The sequence below is a fragment of the Petaurus breviceps genome, unplaced genomic scaffold (genome assembly GCF_028583685.1).
Source record: "Petaurus breviceps papuanus isolate PSGF00001 unplaced genomic scaffold, PetGlider_PUasm1.0 90602, whole genome shotgun sequence".
NCBI lineage: Eukaryota > Metazoa > Chordata > Mammalia > Diprotodontia > Petauridae > Petaurus > Petaurus breviceps.
This window is the reverse complement of record NW_027187283.1, coordinates 3588714-3607340: the sequence shown is the minus strand read 5'-3', so window position 1 is coordinate 3607340 and position 18627 is coordinate 3588714.

Genomic DNA, 18627 nt, shown 5'->3' with positions numbered 1-18627 from the left:
CAATTCTGAAACAAACAAAACAAAAAAGAAATGTTAAAAATCATATATAAGAAATCAATGGGGCAGCTAGGTGGCGCAGTGAGTAAAGCCCTGGCCCTGGAGTCAGGAGGACAGAGTTCAGTTCCTTCAGGCCTAAGACACTTAACACCCACACAAAAATAAAATAGCCATGTAACCTTAGGCAAGTTACTTAACCCCAATTGCCCTCCAAAAGGCAAACAAACAAAAAATCAACAACATTAAAAGAATGGTGTAAATGCAATAAGAGCCAAGCATTCAAACTTGAAAAGACAAAATGAAATGAAGAGCATGGCCAAAAATAAATTATAATGAAATTGGGGGGGGGGGGCACTCTGGACAATGGCTTCCCAGAATCCAGATCAAATCACAGAACACTTCTCAAAGTGAGCCCCAAAACAAAGCTACACATCAGGGCTTATATAGCCTTCTCCTGGCTCAGAGAATGTAACAAACTTATTGACCAATCAAGAAGTATCTACAGAAAAACAAGCCTCCCATCCCAGGCTCCAGGTGCACTTTAGCCTAGGGGCAGGGAAGATCTTTAAATTTACATTCCCATTACAAAGTACTATATATGTAAAAAAAGGTTAAGTAAATTCAAAAGCTAAATTTTAAAGTTAAAAATGAAGAAGCACTTTTGCAACAACAACAAAGAATTATTAGCAGAATAATTGAAAACAATAGAGAAATTCTCATTGAGGAAAAATTAACATTAAATGAATATAGCTGTTTTAATGGACAATTAGATACACAATCTTGTAACCAAATATATTAAGACAAATCCTATGTGAAGGTAAAGATATAACAAACTTCAAAACCAACTAAATACTAATGGCAAATGAAGTATGATCAATAGCAAAATAAAGAGAATAGAAAATACAAGTTTGGAGATAAAGATAAAAAACTTCATTTGCATCAATATATTTTGATTAAACCAATTTAGGCTATCACTAAATTATTTTCATAATGTATCTCCTGCCTATTACTTATTTTAGATTTCCAATGTTTCACCATAGTTTAAATAATTTTCATGTTCAGTCTCATCTACTCTCACTTCTATCTGACCTTGCTTCCCCCAATTTCTTCCTTCTCTAGTTCATATTCTAATATATCTTAATATTCCTAAAATATCATTTTCATAATGCTTTTCCCTCCTCAATAGCCTTTGTTTACTCCCAATGTTATATAGGTTTTTTATGAGTAATGTCCAAACTTCTAAGCCTTTCTAAGCTTAAGACACTCAAGGCCATTCACAAAGTAACCCCTACTTATTTTAATAGCCTTACCTCTTGCTGCTGTTTTACAGAGATCCTCTACTGCAACTAAAGAACTTTCCTTAGTACATGAGATGAACTTTTTTTTATATTCTTACCTTTGCTCATGCCTCCATCTACCTAGAGTGCCTTTGTGTCTTTTCTTCATTCATGAAAATTTTACTATATTCATTTCCCGTTTAATTATCAATGTTTCTAAGACTATTTCAGTCTATTCATAATGATCTCTCTCTCTCTTTTGAGCAATACATTTATTATGCCATTTATTTGCAACTACATCATTGCTATTTGAACTAGAAATATCTTTAGACATCATTAATATAACCTCTTTGTTGCACAGATAGGGATGTAAGAGCAACCTGAAAGAAGGGAATGTCTTTGCTAAGGCAAAGTATCTGAAGCATAAGAGAACCTCAATTTGAACCCAGGCATTCTGACTCCAAATTGCTTTTATTTTCACTGTTCTTTCCTTTGAATATGTGCTTTTATTATTGTCATATATTGTTGTTGTTGTTTTAATTCTTATATAGCCATTTAATTTTTTTTTCTTCTTGCCTTGCTCAGAATTAGTGTTTTCATTTATGGCCATAAATGCCATGTTCCCACAGTCATTTTGTTGCTCTCTGTGGTGGCGAATATCTTGCTGAGAGAGAAATGGAAGAGCTCAGACAATATGATTCAGATATGTAAGAGATAGATTGTGCTTTAAAACCCCTCTTGATTGCTTAACATGTTGATATAGGCTAAATAAAGTGGGATATAATGATGGAAATAACACTCAGATAGACAGGGATGAGAAGCTCAGAAACTGTCCAGAGCTTACCTTATGTTTTTTTTTCTTTTTCACATGCTATTTTCTAAATATTCTAACTCTGAACTGTTTATTTTTTCCCCTTGTAAGACTCAGGAATTACTAAGCACTTCACACTCTGCTCATGGTGCCTCTTCACCATTACTAAATAGTTTTGAAATTGCAAAACAACAAATAACAGTCCTGGAACTGATTTCTGATGCTCTTAAATTAACTCAGAGAATATCTGGAAACAATGTTTTTCCTCCAACTTTAGACATATATCTATTCTTTGCCTTTGGAGTCCATTATGCCTCTAAACTATGACAGTGATTTGCCCCACAGATGTTGATCTATAAAGATTTGCTGATTGATTGATTGGTAATAATCATGGTTCTGGAAAACATGTATTCTTGAGAAGCAACTATAAGGTAAAGTGCTTTTAAAATAGAAGTATGATATTTCTGCACCTAGCTCTCTCTGAATCCTCTTGCCAAGGTACAATATTTGACAAAGAAGCATCTATATTAAATCCTGTGCTGAGTTAGGAATAGCACATCAAATTCCTTAAGCTTATAAAATATTAAATCATTTGGCATATTCATATAGGCAGAGATTATACCCTTATTGAATTATATTGGTTCATAATGTTATGGAGAATAAACTGAGAATGATGGATCAAGGGCCTCCAGTCATAACAATAGCTGAATTTTATATAGTGCTATTTATCTGCCAACAACTCTGAGGTAACTGCTGTTATTATCCTCAAAATGCAGATAAAGAAACTGAGAATGGCAGAAGTTAAGTGACTTGCCCTTTGTTACACAGTTAATAAGTACTAGAAAGTAGCTTTGCATTCAAGTCTTCCTGACTCTAGGCCTTCCACTCTATCCACGCAGTGGCCCCAGTTCTATACTCTGAGGCAATACCACAAGGTTTGTACTTACAATGTAATAGCCTGGGAGCCAGCTTTCACTGAACCACTTTCAGTGGGAATAGTTTTTAAAGGTATTAATAAATATATTTAGGGAGATCAGATTCGACTTCTTGCATATATCATTGCTTTGAGAGATTCCACATAGTACAGTAAAATTGATCACAAGAAGGATGATGCATACTTATTTTAAGGAGGCAGGAAGGTCCAGAAAAGAGCCCTAACTCTAGAGAGTCACTGAACCTCTGTTACAATCCCCAATCTGATACTTGCTCATCACCATTCTATCTTTACACCTTCCCTAATCAGTCACAAATTTTTGCACTCTCAACCCACATATCACTTAGTTTTGTACTTTTCAAAGGCAGTTTTCTTGCATTAGTTTGCATTTCAGTTTGTAATTATCAGAGTGTGAATCAAAACCTACTACATTCTGTGTCAAAACCTATCACAATCTATTAGACTAAAAGCTTTTTGAGGTCAGAGATGATATCTTATCTTAATTTTGTATCTTGTCTAGTGCTGAGCTAAGTGTACTGTACATAATATATTATTGATAGCTCTTTGCACCATTAAATCAAATAGAATGGGTTGCATTGTAGAATAGTGGATGAGGTTTGACTTTGCTTCTATAATCTTCCTCTTAACGATTAGTAAACATTTGAAAGGAAACAATTTGATCAGAAATGCAAATACAAATTTAAAGAATCACAGAACTAGCATTAGAGCAGGTGTCTTCTATTTCTTTGAATAAATGGCCATCTATCAAAAATCAGTATATTTGCCAAACTCATTGTGAAATTTGGCACACTGTGATAATAAAAATGCAAATCCTGTTTAAAACACTAACACAGTTGGTACATTCAGAAGATGCAGTAAGCTCATCCTTGCTGTCTTATACTTGCACCACTTGACCTCCTGTCTCATATTTTCAATCAAACTTTTCTAACACCTATTTGATTGTTGAACAATATGTGGAATGCTAATATCCCCTACTTTCCTATTCCTACCTTCCTTTTCAATGGAAAGTAATGTATGAGGTCATTCTTCAGGAAAATTCTCAGCACCAGTTTTTGTGTTGTTTCTTAAAATGTTTTTCAGAAAGGGAAAAAATGCATTGACATAGATGTGTGAGTCATGCTGTGTGTTCTTTTTGTCAACCTGGAAACATTGCTTTTCTGTAGCCTTTAAGAGAGTACCTACAGGCATGCTGTCAAACAAATTATTTATTCTGTACCTGTACTTCTGTAACATTAGGATACGGCATTAGTCATTAAAATAATGTAATGAATTTTGATCTTTTCTCTTGGAAAATGAATCAGACTAACCTTTTCTTTCAATAGCCCATTAGTCAATAAGATTTCAGTCAGATATTTTAGTCAGAGCAAAAAATTATGTGGTGAATGAGAGAACTTTGAATGTTTGGGTGATTTCTGAAAGGAAGGAAGAAAAATAGACTTCAAATACTTTGTGAATTTTCCAAATCCAATAAAAAATGACTTTTCTAAGTATCTTGGATTTCTGTAGTGAGAAATTGGAGAGCCATATGGATTATAACATTTCTCAATATTTGTCTCAGATCACTTTTCAGAACAAAGTTTAAATATTTCTTACCTTGTTAGTTTAAGACTACTCAAGGTCAAATAAGTGGTTTATCAAGCCATGTAAGTAAAAATCTCCTGTACTCTGTAGGTTTTTTTTCATGAAAGAAAACCCACAAATTAATCATTTCAAGTTATTCAGAGAAATCAATATATTAATGCTGAGAAATCAATGAATAATGTGTCAGGTCAGGTGATATCTTCACAGGGAACACAAGAATTTCTATGTACTCTAAGATGTACCAATTCAATAATACAATTAAGTAAGCATTTATCAAGGGTCTACTTTTGGCAGGCACTGTTCTTGGTGCTAGGAATATGGGATACAAAAACAAAATAGTTGACCTCAATCACATTATATTCTTCTCCTGCTAGGGAACAATATGTTAACAAACAAACATATACAAAGTAAATGCAAAGTAGATTGGGGGAGGAAAGCAAAGGACTAATAACTCTTGGGATCAGGAATGCATTCATGTAAGATATGGTACTTAAACTGAATTTGAAAAAAAGGAGCTAGTGATTTTAAAAGGCAGATGTTAATATAAATTAAGAAAGAAGTAGAGGGAGAGAGGAAAGAAGAAAGGAAGGAAGGAAAAAAGGAAGGAAGGAACAGAGAAAGAGGAACATAGATAATGTGTCTGAAATCAGATTTGAATTAAGGTCTTCCAGACTCTTTACACTGTGCTACCTTGGTACTTCTGGGGAGAAGGGGTCCATAATAACTTAGTTTACTGCTTCATCCTGTTTTTCATCATTAGACTACCAAATTCAGTCATTCTGAGCACACACTTCTAGGGTTCAATCACTCTATGATGCTTTCTTTTCCTAGGGTTACTGTCCCTTGAAAGAGAAAAAGGATGGCCCTTTTTAGATTCTCTGGGGGAATAGACTGGCCCTTCTCTTGGCACAACAAAACTTTTTCTGTCCTCTGCAATGATAATTCACCCTACTCTCATCCTCTCATATTCAAAGATTAATTTCTACTGGTGCCTCACAATTTGAAGACATGAGTACAAGGTGAAAATGTATGTAATCAACTGAGGAAATTAACATGTCTATTAAAACATGGAACTTCTTTTCCAAGAGCTCCCTTTTCTTTTTTTTTTACTTCTTTACTTTTAATTTACAACATTCAGTTCCACAATTCCTTGAGTTCCAAATTGTATTCCCCTCTTTCTCCTCCTTCCCCACCACAGTGGCATGCAATCATATATCAGTTCTACAAATACCTTCACATTAAACATTAGTCAAGTTGTACAGAAGAATTATAACCAATGGAATGAACAATGAGAAAGAAGGATTGAAACGAAACAAAACACAAAAGACAGAGCAAGTAGTTTGCTTCAATCTTCATTCAGATTCTGTAGTTCCTTCTCTGGATGTGGATATCCATTTCCATCATGAGTCTTTTGGAGTTGTCTTCTAACCTTGCATTGCTGAGAGCAGCCCAGTCTATCAAAGTTAGTTGTCACACAGTTTGTAGAGTGAGAAATTAAAGATATTTATAAGCATATGAAAAAATTCTCCAAATCACTATTGATTGGAGAAATGCAAATCAAAACAACTCTGAGTTATCACGTCTCACTGAACAGATTGTCTAAGATCACAAAACAGGAAAATGATACATTCTGGAGAGGATGTGGAAAAATTGGAAGACTAATGCATTGTTGGTGGAGTTGTGAACTAATCCAACCATTCTGGAAAATGATTTGGAACTACGTCCAAAGGGCCATAAAATAAAAGTGTATGCCCTTTGACCCAGCAATACCACTTCTGAGGTTGTATCCCAAAGAAATCACAGAAGTGGGAAAAGGAACCATATGTTCAAAAATATTTATAGCAGCTCTATTTGTGGTATCAAAGAACTGGATATCAAGGGGATGCCCTTCAATTGGGGAATGACTAAACAAGTTGTGTTATATGAATATAATGGAATACTATTCTGCTATAAGAAATGAGTAGCAGGCAGACTTCATAATAACTTGGAGAGACATATAAACTGATGTTGAGTGAGGAGAGTAGAACCAGGAGAATTTTGTACAATTACAGATACATAATGTGTGTGTGGGACAACTAACTTTGATACACTGGACTCCTCTCAGCAATACAAGGTTAGAAAACAACTCCAAAAGACTCATGATGGAAAGAGATATCCATATCCAGAGAGAGGACTACAGAGTCTGTAGATTGAAGCAAACTATTTGCTCTCTGCCTTTGTGTTTTGTTTTGTTTTATCCCTTCTTTCTCGTTTTTCAGCCCATTGGTTATAATCTTTTACAACATGACTAATTTTCAACATGAAGGTATTTGTAGAACCTGTATTTGATTACATGCTGAAATCGGGGAAAGGGGAGAGGAAAGGAAGGGGGAGAAAATTTGAAACTTAAGAGATTGTGGAACTGAATGTTTTAAAGTAAACATAAATAAATAAATTAAAATTGATAAAGTTAGTTATGATGGGTGTGAATTGTACAAAGTTCTGATGGTTCTGTTCTCCTGACTCATAATTAAGTTATATAAGTCTCTCCAGGTTGTTAGGAGTTTCATCTGCTCATCATTTCTTATAGCAATTCCATTCCATTCATATACCACAACTTGTTTAGTCATTCCCCAATTGATGGACATTCCCTTGATATATAATTCTTTGCCACCACAAAAGGAAGCACTATAAATATTTTTGTACATACAGGTCCTCTTCTCACTTGTATGATCTTCAACAGCTCTTTTTTCCCACCATGCTGCTTATCAGATTTCTTAGGCATCTTCCCTTATTACATCAACTTTCACTTCTGCTTCACATAAAGAGGTGGCCTTTACTCTTCCCAAGGAAAATCCCTCTCTGTATATTCTCAATCCAATTCAATCCCATTTTCTCCAGTTGACCATCATCCTTAATCTCGAATCTTCAATTTCTCCTTTTCTATTGGCTCCTTCCCTGCTCTGCCCACTTATCTAAAAACATACTCACGTCTCTTCCATCCTAAAAATAAATCAAAGCAACAACAAATAACCCTCTCACTTAATCCTGCCATCCCTGCTTACTATTATTCAATATCTTCCTTTCCCTTCTCAACTAAACTGCTTGAGAAAGCCTCTTCATTTGGTGCTTCCATTAACACACTTCTCACTCTCTTATAAACCCAAAGCAATTTTGCTTTGAGCCCCATAAAACTAAAACTCTTTGAAGTTACTGATGATCACTTACTTGCCAAATCTAAAAGCCTTTTTTCAATCTTTATTCTTTTTTTGTCCAACATTAACGTAGTCAATCACTTTTGTCACCTGGATATAGTCTCTTCTATATGTTATTGTAACTCAACTTTCTCCTTGCCCCCCCCCAATTGTCTGACAATTGAGACAAACCTTCTCAATCTCCTTTCTGAGATCTTCATCCATCTAGGTTATATCCACTGATTGTGTTATCCTCAGTGGGTTTGTCCTGAGCCATGTTGTCTTCTACCAACTATTTTACTTTATTTGATTGTCTCATGAGTCTCCAGCTTAATTATCAACCCTACCAGGATGATTGCCAGCTATATATATCTGAGCCCAATTTCTTTCCTGAGTGAGCTCTAGTCTCCCATCATGAGTTATCTTTTAGACATCTAAAACTGGAATTCTTATAGGCATTTCAAACTAAACATTTCCAAACCAGAACTAATATTTTCTCTCAAATATTCTACTCTCCCAGACTTCACTATCACTGTCAAGTGTTTCTCCATCTTACCATTCACCTATGATTTTTAGCTAGCCATTATCCTCAACTCCTCTCTACTGCTAATTCTCTATAGCCAGTTAGTTGCCGGGTCTTGTAATTTCTCCCTTTACACCCCTCAGAAATGCTACTTCTGTTCACTCACATAGCTATCACTTTTATCACTTCATAGTTGTGTTGTTACAATAGACTTATAGTTCATCTCCCTGCCTCACCACACTCAGCAACAAAGTGATTTCCCAGAGTGCAAGTCTGACATTGTTCCCCTTCCCCACCCAATAAACTTCAGTGACTTCCTATCACCTCAATGTCAAATATAAAAAAAAATGTCTTCTGGAAAAAACTATCTTTTTGGTTTCATATACTCTCCTCCCTTTTATGCATGCTATGATCTAGAAACACTCCCCTTTTTACTCCACTTTACACAAAACACTCCATTTCTGGACTCAGTACTTTCTTACTGGCAGTCCTACTTGACGTTAATGTTCCTCCTCTTTACTTCTGCCTCTTGGTTCCCTTAGTTCTTGTAATGGTAATGGGGATTTGAAAATCTTCTCTGCCCCTTAATAGACTGAATGCAATCACATGGAGTCTGTGGTGGAAGGAGTTTGCTAAAGGGATGAAACAAGAAATGAGTCAGGGCAGTTAGGGCAGAGGGAGAGAGAGGACACAGGCAAGCAGACAGCTAGTATTGTGAGTGTTTGTAGGAAGGTTTTGGGATGGTGTTGCTTCCTGCAGTGATAAGGTATTTTAACTTCTTGGATGCTATAATGGATCTGGTTTTCTGGAGTAGGAATTTGACTTTCTGGTGCTGGAATTCAGCTTTGTGTTTATGAATAAATGTTTTGCTTCTACATGGAGAGTCTATTATATTTTGTAATTCAGAACTGATGTCAGCTATGCATAGTTGCTGTAGGTGCTATTAATGTTGCCTTGGTGATTCAATTCCCATCAAAAGTCAGATCAAATGCCACTTTTTAAAAAACTTCTTATTTATTTTCCCATCCCTCACTGCCACTATTAATAGCTTCAGAAATTACTTTCTTTTTCTCTGGTATATTTCAAGAGAGTTTGGGTATTACTGTGTTGTGTTTTCATTAGAATGAGTTCCTAGAAAGTAGGAGTCTTTCTTTCTATCCTTATATTTTAATACAGTGCCTAGTCCAAAGTAAGTGCTTAATAAATATTTGTTTACTGATTTCTTATAGGGATGTATAGATTTTATGTCTTTGTGCTAACAAATCACTTAAAATTCTTCAAGCCATAATAAAATTAATAATAATAGCTGAAATTTACATAGTTCCCACAATGTGCCAGGCATTGTATTGAGTGCTTTATGATTATTATCTCATGTGATCTTTATAACAACTGTAAGGTATAAATACAGTTATTTCTCCCATTTTACAGATGAGGAAAATGACACAAACCCAGGCTAACAGCCTTGCCCAGGAGTATGTAGCTAGTAAGCCAGATTTAAATTCAAATATTCCTGACTCCAAATCAAGCAAGTAACAAAATTATAATTTAAAACAAGAACAACATCATCAAATTCAATGAAAATGAAGAAAATAATTTTAAAAATATTATTTTAATGAAGGAAAAAGTTCCTAGTCACCATAATTCACACAGCAACAGAACAAGTCAGATATAATGTTTTGGCTTTCTTCCTCTGTAACATTACACATCAGAGTCTTCACCACTTTACAATTTGTCATTCTCTTATTATCCCCACAGCTAAGGCTATTCTGTGCTTGGTCATAGCTTATCTTGATTAATGCAGCTCTTTTCCTCTATATTTCCTTTCTACTTCATTCAAAGTGACTACAGAAACAAATTATCTTTTTCACTCACTCATTACAGCATCCCTCCCAGTTTGCCCCTGTTTAAATCTCTTAGTTTACTCCCTTTTTTATCTTCCAATTTAAGTTCAAGCATATTCATGTTTCTAAAGACATTCTTTCTAGTTACTTCCTCTGCAGCACTGGCCAGTGAAGGGGAATAAATAACAGATTGAGCTGATGGGCAGAGTTAACAGTATCACAACAAATAACACAATCTCTCCAGATTTCACACATATTCAGTACAAGTGTCCTTGTAGGTCAAAAATGCAGTCACATAGCTACTATCTTTTGTTTCTTTTTTCCTCACCCCAGAAATTCAAGCATTGACACTGCCCAGAAATTTGCTAACATTTACAATATAATTCCAACACTTCTTTCACTCTATTCAATGACCCTTTAGCACTATTTAGTTCAGTTACAATATTACTACTTCACAAGGGATTCTATTTTGCTCAATAAAGGTTCCTCAAGTTATATATGTTTATACTATTTATTTCCTCTAATCTCTAATGGCAAGATTGTGAAGTCTTTATTAGTAATTCATTTATTTTTAATTTCCAAAGTTGAGGAGGGTTGGTGAATGTGACCAATGATTTTTAAACATCTTTCTCATTTTCCTGGGAATGGCGTAACTTCTACATTTTTTTCCCTAAAAGGAAACATAGGGCTTTGTCTAACTAGACTATAATTTTTGGTGAGATTGATTAGAAGAAAATACTGAATTAATGGTTCAGAAATTTACCAGTCTTGAGTAAGAGTTTGAAAAAAAATCATTTTTTTATTCACTTTACAATTGACAATGTTTGCCTTACAGAAATATTATTAAGTGTGTAGTTTAAATACCATTATCCCCATTTTACAGATCAGGAAATTAACGTTCAGACAAATGCACTAATATCAACTAACATTCATATCACACTTCAAGGTTTAGAAAGAACATGTCCTACAGCAAGTCCTAGGAAACATCTAGATGGTTTACCATTATACAAAAAAAAAAAAAAAGAAAGAAAATGGAGTTTCATTGTCATCACTGGTTTTGTCTGTGGCAATGCACATGGTAGGAATGGAGATAAGACTCAAGTTCAGGGTGTCTAGTGCCAGATTTGATACTTCTTTAGACTACAGCACATTTCCTTTTGTAGCACACTTAGCCACCCATACTACCACCTATTTATTTTCATTTATTACACAATTTCTCTGTCACATAGACTGACACGTTTCTGCTTAATTTGGAATGGGGGACGATGCAAGATTCCTTTTTTTTTTTTTTTACCTTTCTTACTCTTTAATTTTATATGTTATTTCATAGTCTTAGAAGATTCCTTTTCTATAGAAATGCTCACCCTGTAACTCATGAATATTTTAATAATTATATTTCAATTTTGATTTTCTCTATAATTCTATGTATTCTAAGCACTTAAAAATATTAATACTAAAAAGGGTCCATTGGCTTTGCCAGATATGTTACTAAAAGGATGCCTGACACACACACATACACACACACACAAAATGGTTAAGAAATAATTTTCTACTTGATACAGAAAACATAGTCTTTCTGTCAAATTTTCATTGTACCTATTTTAAATTTTAGAGTCTCTCTTAAGTGACAAGTAAATGACAATTTCCATATATACAAAATAATAAAATGGCAAATAATACCCCCCTTTTCAGAAAATGAATTTGTACAAAGATGGAAGAAGGAAGCAAAGTATGAAACATGGAGTCTGTATCTAAGTAAAATTAAATTTAAGCAATTTTACTCACTTGAATGATCATTAATTCTAAAAGAACAAGTCAAAATAGTTTTTTGGCATCATAAAAAGAAACACCAATCATTTTCACTGAATCAACCACATATCCTCCATTTTTTCAATTGGATTTAGTACAGATGTATAAAGCTACCCTTAGTAACTTCTCATTTATCTTTCTCAATTTTGCCCCATCACAGCTAGTTAAGTTCAATGGTTGAAACTCAACTGGCACTATACCTTGTATTGGCTGTAAAACACCATAGAATATGCTTTGTTGAATATTGAGTAGAAGCAATAGGCTCAGAAGAGCTTTTCCCAGTCTTGCTAATTCACAAAAGGAGAAAGGGACCAGCTGTCGGTTTGAGGAAAGGATGGCTGGACAGGCAAGCTGGCCTTCCAAGGTAGAGGATTCAGCCAAATGTTTTAAAATTCTGTGAAATTTAAATAGTGAGAATAGAGTTGAAAGTTGGAATATTTTTCAAATGATTAAGAAGTTTTCTTCTCTTCCATTAAATTAAATTGTAAAATTGTCTAAATTTCTATTGAATTTCAACTCTGTCAGTGAATTAACAAGCATTTCTTATGCACTTGATGTATACAAGCAATCTTTCTAAATTCTGGGGATACAAAGAAGCAAAAAAAAAAAGAGTCATGGCCCTCAAGGAGTGCACATTCTAATGGAGTTTACAAAATGCAAATAACTATGTATCAATGAGAGAGAGAGTAGATAGAAGCTAATTTGTGAGAAGGCACTATCAGATAAAGTTTCTGAAGAAAAGTCTCCTACAGAAAGGTAAAGTAACATTTGTGAAAGAAGATAGGCACATCAAGGGGTGCATTTGATGGGCAGATCATTCTGCATTGGGGGCAGAGGGAATGCCAGTGCACAACCAGAGAGTTTACAGTTGAAGTGTCTAGTTGCGGTAACTATAAGTTGCTTATATAAGTGCTATATAATTGTGTGCATGGAAGATGTGTATCAAGAAGTAGTATGATGTCATTCTCCAATTGATAAATGGTCAAATGATATGAACAAACCATTTTAAGAGGAAGAAATTGAAACTATTTAAAGTCAGATGAAAAACTTCTCTAAATCACTATTATTAGAGAAATACAAATTAACACAACTCTGAGGTACCACCTCATACCTATGAAACTGGCTAATATGACAAAAAAAGAAAATGATAAATGTTGGAGAGAAGGTGGGAAAATTGGAACATTGATGCATTGTTGATAGACTTGTGAACTGATCTAACCATTCTGGAGAGACATTTGGAACTATGCCCAAAAGGCTATAAAGCTGTGACCCAGCACTATCACTACCAGGACTATATCCCAAAGAGATCATAAAAAAAGGGAAAGGACAAACATGTACAAAAATATTCATAGCAGCTCTTTTTGTTTTGGCAAAGAACTGGAAATTGAGAGGATTTCCATCAGTTGGGAAATGACTGAACAAGTAGTGGCATATGAATGTAATGGAATAATTTTGTGCTATAAGGAATGATGTATAGGGAGATTTCAGAAAAAAAAACCTGTGTGAGAGATGATTTCTCAGAAGTGAAGCTTCCTCAAAAGGGTTAATAGTTTTTTCATTAATGTAACATAGTTTACACCCTTACCTTGTTAAACCACGCTGTGCAACGCAACCTAACTTCCTGCCTTTTCTTGTCTTTGGGCAAACTTATGTAACTGCCTTTGTTTTTTTCTGCTGTGGAAGATTCAAGTGAATAGACTGTGGCCCCTGAAGACCATTCAATGGGATAAGGGGAAGAAGGGGCTCACAATAGTGTATAAAAGGACCTTGCTTTCTGGAATCAATTTGTACTTTCCTGGCCAGCACCATTAGAGAGAGGAGGGGGGGACCTTTTCTCAGGAGAATGCAATAAATTCATTTCTGCTTTCAGGTATCAAAGTCTTTGTATTGGTTTTTTGGAAGTGGTCTCTGTCCCACACAGATTTGGGAGGCTCATCCAGGATCCCCCTTATTTGGGGAATGGTCTCCCAGTCAGTCCTAGGAAAGGCACCCCACCCCGCCCCCCATTTGCCAGCGGTCTGGGGAAAAGTCTGGGAGTTTCCTTTCCCTTTTAAGGAATGGACCTGAAGAAGGACAGCTACATGAAAGTAAAAATTTTGGAAAGGGCATGACAAACAACCACCTGCTGAAGAATTTGAGTCAGTAATGTAAATCCTGTGCACACAGACCCAGGTAAGACAAGATTGGTGGGCCCTATAACAGGGGCAAGAACTAGTGAGTCTCTGGGTGACTGGAGAGGGGAAACAAGACTGAATTTAATGAGCCAAGAAGGCAAGATCAATGAGCTTTCTACAGAAAGCGAGGACTAGTGAGCCATCAACAAGATGAAGCCAGCCTCCCCTCCCCTAAGTGGGCAAGATAGGTGAGTTCTTGAAAGAGAACAAGAACTAGTGAGCCTCTACCACTTAGCAAGATATGGTGAGCCTTAACAGGCAAGAACTGGTGAAAAATGGGGAAGTCCTAGTGAAAAGTGGGTAGTCAGCAACATAGCCCCTTTTCAGATGTTCTGGAATATAGCAGACTAGGGGTAAGATTAAGCAATTGGAACTAATTACCAAAGTATAAAGAGAAAGGCACCAAGGAGCAGGACTTGTTTTGTGTTTGGATCTCTGTTGTTTCTCTGCATGTTTTATATGTAATCTCTTGTTAAATAAATGAGAAACCTAAAATTTGAAGGTGTTATTTTCAAAATCTAAGGATAAAAATGAGGAAAGACTTTGGATAAATTGTTATGAAGGCTAATTTAAATGAGTTTTAATGAATTCAGATTCTGGAAGTTTTCAGCACATAGCCACTATCATGGGAAGAGAGTTAAGGGGTTTGAGTCTGAGGATCTTTCATGAGTAGATTTCACCAAAAAACCATTGATAAGGAGAGAGAGGTAAGGAAAGAATATCTATTTCTGGGGTTGTTTGAATGGAGATTTACACCAGGCAAATGATAGAATGTAAATCTTTGTAGATGGGAACATTTTGTAAGCATCTCAGAAAAGGAGGGGCAGTGAAAGTAAGGAAGAAATGTGGCTCCCTCTAGTTTTTAAAGTGAAGGAAAGCAGAACAAAATTGAGGAATGATTATTTGAAGTATAAAGGAGGGTGGTCTGCATGAAAAAGATGGGGTGGATTCATAGCAAGCCATGGGACCCTCAGGCCCATGTACTCTTTAGCCATTCCCTCCCCCATCCTATGAAGATTTTGAAAAGTGTTCTTGCTCAGAGACTGGAAATTGTATAGCCTAATTTGATAACCAACAGACCGAGTTAAAGTTAGAAGGGATTATGTCTATCCACTTTTCAGGCTTCATCTATAGCAGAGTTTTATTGAATGTAAAGATATTAGTACAATTGATTCTTATGCTCCCAAGGTTTCTGTTTGGAAGGGGAGTTGGCTACATCATGGTAGGTCTTTTCCCTGTGGGCTAAACACTTTATCTATCCGATTAAAACTTTTTGCAAATGTCTCAAAAGAATAGGAGTGAGAAATTAATGCCTGGGGCCATTTTGATTGGAGTTTTGTAGAGGAGACAAGATTTTAGGTATTTTTTTTAAGGAAGCAGGAATATTGGACTTAAAAAAAAGAGACATATAGACAAATATTATTGTAAAATTTAGGAGTTAGTGTTAAAGCAATTTTCAAATTGAATTTTGTTTTATATAAATTTACTTTTGAAGGAATGATATAAAAATATGTGAAACTATTACATTTGGGTATAAATGCAATAATGTTACTGATGTTTACTATGATAGCATATCACTCATTTGAAATCTTGGAAAGTTAATAGTTTATTTAAATGTTATTAAGAAGCTGTTAAGTAACTTATAAGTTCTTATGAACTTGGTACAAAAGTTGCTGTGCTGTGTTGGTGGATTGTTATTTCACAGATGAGAATCCTGGAGAATAGATAAGAGTTGTGATTTTTCAAGTCTATTTCATCTAAGGATATGTTTATTTATGTTAATTTGGATGTATGTGAAATTTTTTTAAAGTGAAAAGCACACCAAATTAGTCTTAAGGAATTTTCATATTTGAAGGGTTATTTTTGCTTCAAGAAGGGAGTTTTTGCTTTAAGTGGAAAGGCTGAAATTGGATGCTTATTGAATTTGAATTTAAACATGGCCATTGATTATGGTAAAGATATAGATTACTGTGATTTGTAATTATTACCAGAACCAAAAGAAACAGTTAGAATATTGGCACAGCATATTTTAAAATGACCTGATTATAACAGGTGATTTCAAACTGCTTTTAAACTTTCCCAGGAAAATGTGAATATCAATGGGAACCAAAATATTAAGAAAATATATAAATTTCTTGATAATATTTCCTTTTAGAGGGCAAAGGGTATTAGAACTTAGAAATGCATAGTAATATGATCAAAAAGGTACATATTGATATTTAGTATTTAGAAACTGATTCACTCTATTACCCCAAGAAAGTTTTATTTACCTTAGTTTCAATAAGGGATGCTGGTGGTGGTGGAATCCACATCCTAGGGATTTTATGGAAATAAAATAATTGTAAAGGTGCTTGGAATATTATTTGAGATAAAACAAATGCTATTCGAGTGTAAACTGTGTAAGAAAAAATTTACTTGTTTCTGTATAAAGCAATTTGCCATGCAACTAAATTAAGGTCTCCAGAATGGCAATTCATTGGTTTTGATTTCAATTTTAAATTTAGGTATATTTCTAGGCTTTATAAGAGAAGTTTCCCTTATAGTCTAAAAATTGTTAAATTAAGGATTTTACTGTGGGAGTGGTATGGATACAAAGGTGTCCTAAGGGTTAATAGTAAGGGTTACTTTTCCAAACCCCTGAAGGGGTTTGAGGCTTATTCTTAGCCCATCCTGTAACTTGAGGCTTCCTTATTGCCCCTTCCCCTTATCTCAAAATACCATGCAACTTGTACCAAAAGAATTGCTTTTGTCCCCCCTTATCCTGTGTTCCCCATCCTGTGTCATTCATTTCCCCATCCTGTGTCATTCATCTTCCCCAACCTATGTCATTCATCTTCCCCATCCTGTGTCAGGACAATCTTTCCTTATCTGGCAAGCAACCACCCTCTTCACTTTGTTTGTACTTATCCAGACCCTAAATCTCCAACCCCCTTAGAAACCCTAAAATTACATCATCATCCTATAGGCTGTGTAACTTTCTGTCTATATAAGTCTGGTACTTTTCCTAAATCAATGCCTTTGTTTAGCTCCTTGCTAATTCTCAGGCCCACATGCATTAATAAAGCTACCTTTGACTAAAGAGAAGGCCTAATTGAATTCTATCAAAACTGACAGTTCACACAACTCTGACCATGACAGGAGGAGCAGAAAAATAATGAATGGGGCATTCTGACCATGTGTTGTAATATTTTGAAAGATTGTAATTTAAGAAGTCATAATGAAAAAAACAAATTCATCATTTGTGATGATAACTGAAGAAATATCTTTACTAACAAGGAATTATAAGCAACAGCATATGATTGTCTTTTTGAATTCAGAAAATGTGGTCAATTACTTTTACCATCTTATCTATAACAGAGATTAAGTAGGTAGGTCAGTAAAAAAGCATTTAGGTAGTGCCAGCTATTTGCAAAAAAACTGTGCTAAGTAATGGAGACAACAGGAAAAGAAAAAAAGAAAAAGATGTTATCTGAATGAGAGAAACAACACACAAACAAGTCTGGACAAACAAAATATATACAAAATAAATTGGAGCTGATCAGTCAAGGGAAAACACTAGTTTTAACAAAGATTGAAGAAATTATTGTAGAAGATGAACTTTTAGCTAGGACATGGATGAAGCCAGGAGGCAGAGATGAAGAGGAAGAGAATTTCAGGCATGGTGGAAAGCCAGTGAAAATTTCCACAGTCCAGAGATAAAGTGACTTTTATGTGGAACAGTAACAAAAGTAGGCCAGTATCATTGCATCATAGAGTACATTAGGAGGAGTAATTATAAGAAGACTATAAAGGTAAGAGGGGAACGCATTTTGAGGGACTTTAAACAAAAAAAATGTTTTAATTAATCCTGGAGATTGAGAGGGAACTGGAATTTATTGAATGAAGTGAGGGAAGAATGACATGATCAAATTTAGGAAGTAGTGAGGAAGGAAAATCTTTAGGAATATTTATTTCCTAGCTGAATAGAAAATGGTCAGGTTGGGGAGAGACTTGATTAATTAGACTAACCAGAAGGCTATTGCAATAATCCAAGTATGAGATGATGAGGTCCTGCACAAGTGTCAGATAAGAGAAGGAAATGTATAGAAGGAATGTTAAAAAGATAAACTCAATAAGATTTGGAAACAGATTGGATAGAGGGAAAAGAGAGAGCCACAGAGACAGAGAGAATTGAGAAAACATCTAGGTTGTGAAATTGAGTGACTATGAATGTGGTGGTGACATCCTTGACAGTAGCAGGTGTTCTTTTTTGGGTATGTTGAGTTTAAGATGCCTATGGGACAGCTAGTTTGAGATGACTAGTAGGCAATTGGAGATAAGAATATGGAAGTTAGACTAGAGTTTAGGGCTAGATAAGTAAGTAGATCTTAGAATCATCAACACACAGATAATAATTGAAACCATGGAAGGTGTTGAGACCCCAAGTGAAATAGTATATATAGAGAAAAAAAGCACACAGGACAAGAGAGTAGTTCTGCAAAATGGT